A 3156-nucleotide genomic window follows, 5' to 3' on the forward strand; every position below is an offset into this window, starting at 1 on the left:
AGAGAGAGAGAGAGAGAGAGAGAGAGAGAGAGAGAGAGAGAGAGAGAGAGAGAGAGAGAGAGAGAGAGAGAGAGAGAGAGAGAGAGACAGGCGATGGAGAAAAAAATTTTCGGGAACTGGTTTCGAAACTAAGAAACTTGTCCCGACGGAATAGAGTGGCCCGAAGGATTTCAGCGTCCGTGGAAAGAGGAACACGCTTGTTAAGTATCCGCGATCGTCTCGTCGCGTTAATTTAATGCGAATAAATATCGCATCTATCATTTTCTCCCCTTGGTCCTTCGCTCTCGACCAACGGAGAAATAACAGACTCGATGATAAAACAACGAACTCCGTCGAGGAACACGTTATCCTTCGGAAATTCTAGTCTGGACTCTTTTGACATTCCTTGAGAGAGTCAAATTTTGTCTATCTTAGGTATATCTCTAGATCTCGATAACTGAATCTCAATGAAAAAAAAAATACTTCTTGATTTTCTTCAGTATCGAGTACTGGATACTTTTGAATAAAATACGACGTAGGTCGTGAAAGTAGTTTATATAATATTCGTTGACCATGGAAATAATATAAACAATATTTTAAATCAAAGACACAGTACACGTGTCATTGGTTGCGAAAATTTAAATGTTCTCCACGATTATATTTGGACAACTTTACTCGATAACGACATCTTAAAATATGTATTCAAGCTTCTTTCTAAAATCAAGTTTCTGTGTAATAGTTTTTTTTTGTATTTTAATAAAGCATTTTATAAACTTTGTAGTTTAATAAATTACTTGAAAATAATCTAAAATGAAACTAGACACAGTCGTGTGGCACAAAACTATAAATGAAATAATGAGGTTTAAAATGATCCAGGTGGCCATAAAAATTATTTAAGATTCCTTCGACTACGTCAACGTTAATTTTGACCATTTTTATCGAGAATTACGCAATTTAACAACGACATGTGTTCCTTGTCGTTTTCTTTCTTCGACGCGACGAATCGAGAAAACGAACAGTCAGTTTGTTGACACTGTTCGCTCGACCAGCACGCTCCGATATCCCGCAATGAAAACATCGCGCAGCTAAGGTCTCAAAACTAAACAAACTGTGCAGGTGTCCCTTTAAACTCCAAAATTCCGGCAATCCCTGCGCACCATCTGCGCCGCAACGAGAAGGTGCGAGTTTGTTGACGGAAAATAAACTGGCCCGTTCGATTTCACGATGGAAACAATTTTGCCGCCATTCGTGGCACGTTCACGTTTCTACCATGAATCTCGAATTCTCAGAATTGATAATCGTCGCTCAAGTCGTATTTCACTCGAAGACACGCGTGCCACAATTTTTGATTGGTCGTTAAACTTTACCAAAGAGATTCGTTTCTGGTAATTCGGTTATCGAAAGTTTCCCATGGTAACGCCAGTTCCTTTATCTCTTCGTAACGAGCTCACCAGGTTACAAGATAAGCACAACCGTATAAGAAACCCATATACGTCAGCCAGGGATTAAGATTTCGTAGATCTCTGGTGCCCCGCAGGTACCGCGGGCCTCCAATAAATCCAGGAGGGAAAAAGAAACTCGAAGAAAAATTTAATTTATTCTTACAAGCTCAACGACGATTGCCTCGGTTTCAGAGCTACGAACGAGTTGCTACGCGGAATTTCTTGGAAACAAATTTCACTCGAACGTCGGTTAATTACAAGTCCGTGAGAACATCCGTTTTTAATCGTCATGGGAGCAAGTTCTCGTGCTATCGCAAGGTTAGTTAGTACGCGGAATCATGGAAAACGTTTTGAAATAGTTTTACTCTACGAACAGGAATCATGTTATGTGTTTACACACGTATAAGGGCGTAACGGACAGTTTGGAGTAAACATGATCTACAACATACAACACATGACACAACAACTCGAGAAACTTTTATTAGGAGACTGTAACGAAGAGCAATATATATTTCGGAAAATGGAGTTACGAATTTTACATGGAGCAGTCATGCTCCAGAAAAATATAAAAATGGAATGGACTCGAGCAAGTAACGGTTGTTTAAAAAATCCTAATCACGCTTAATTACACTTTTAAGCCGAACACTTGCTATACCTCGAAACAAAGATTTACTTCAATTTTAAAACATACATTTTGGAGTGAAGCACTTGCTATACCCCGAAACAAAGATTTACTCCATTTTCAAAACAATCAACTCGTACGTGTCACAATAACAGAGTTCTAACTTCGGAAGATTTAAAAATCGGAGCCTCTTTCGCGCGCCGTGGAAGCTTGGGACTGATCAACGGCGCCATTTTGTGCTATGCACGCGATCGAGCACTCCGATCGATAAAAGGAACGCGAAAGAAGCGCTAAGACCAAACACCGGTACAAGGTGGTTACAGATACGACTGGTGAGCATCCAGGCCAAACACCGATCACTCCGAGGGACCGACTCACCGCCCACGATTCTCGTAAATCCGCACAAAACGAGCGAGCGTGGATAACGAGCACGTAAATACAATCCCCTGTCTGTCTCCGAGTTGGAGCGTCTTTCGTCTCGGAGACACTTGTAAGAACTCCAAAAACCACGCACCTGTTCCGATGTCGATGCTTCTCTCCTGCTGCTCCTCGAGTCCAGACGAATCAGCTTCTGTCGTCCCGTTTTCTAATTCAAGTAATCCAAATAAATCGAGGTAGAGGATGAATGTGAACGAACACCTTGTCCGATTGTCACAAAAACTCCTCGCGTCGCCGTGCCACTGAACTCACCCGTGTGCAATTCGCGGAACAAAACGGAGCAAGCCACGAATTTTCGTTTGGGTTTTCACTGTCACTCCGAATTCACTGTATCCGTAGATTCACACCCGCGATAAAAACAAAGAGAAACTGAACACACGCGTCCGAAGATAAAGCCGCCTCCACGTGGAAATCGGCGACCACTGGAATAGAGCGTCCGTCACGTCGGAGCGGCAAGCCGAAACTAGCGCGTCGCGCGGCTTTCGACGAAGGCGAGCCTAGCAGGCCTCCACTGCCATCTCTCTCTTTCCCTTGAACTATCTCCTTCTTCCTTTCGCGCAATCCCCTCTTCGCGGATCGTTTCTCTCTCTCTACAAAGTGCCCCCTTCCCCTGTACAAACCTTAGGCTCCCTTCACAAGGGGTTCCCTTCCTCCTTGCACAGCGCAACTGGCTGA

The 3156-nt window shown here is 43.1% G+C and overlaps 1 protein-coding gene across 3 annotated transcripts in view; it reads right to left on the reverse strand.

The window, feature by feature from the left end:
• LOC128895736 (fat-like cadherin-related tumor suppressor homolog) overlaps window positions 1-2929 on the reverse strand; it is a 534418-nt gene extending 531489 nt beyond the window's left edge. For all 3 annotated transcript variants that reach the window (XM_054158615.1, XM_054158598.1, XM_054158607.1), the window contains exon 1: window positions 2558-2929. The gene's annotated coding sequence lies outside the window, so the exon portion shown is untranslated. The remainder of the gene's footprint in view (window positions 1-2557) is intronic.
• Window positions 2930-3156: the final 227 nt, after the last annotated feature.

This window comes from Hylaeus anthracinus, unplaced genomic scaffold (assembly GCF_026225885.1).
Source record: "Hylaeus anthracinus isolate JK02 unplaced genomic scaffold, UHH_iyHylAnth1.0_haploid 0, whole genome shotgun sequence".
Classification (NCBI taxonomy): domain Eukaryota; kingdom Metazoa; phylum Arthropoda; class Insecta; order Hymenoptera; family Colletidae; genus Hylaeus; species Hylaeus anthracinus.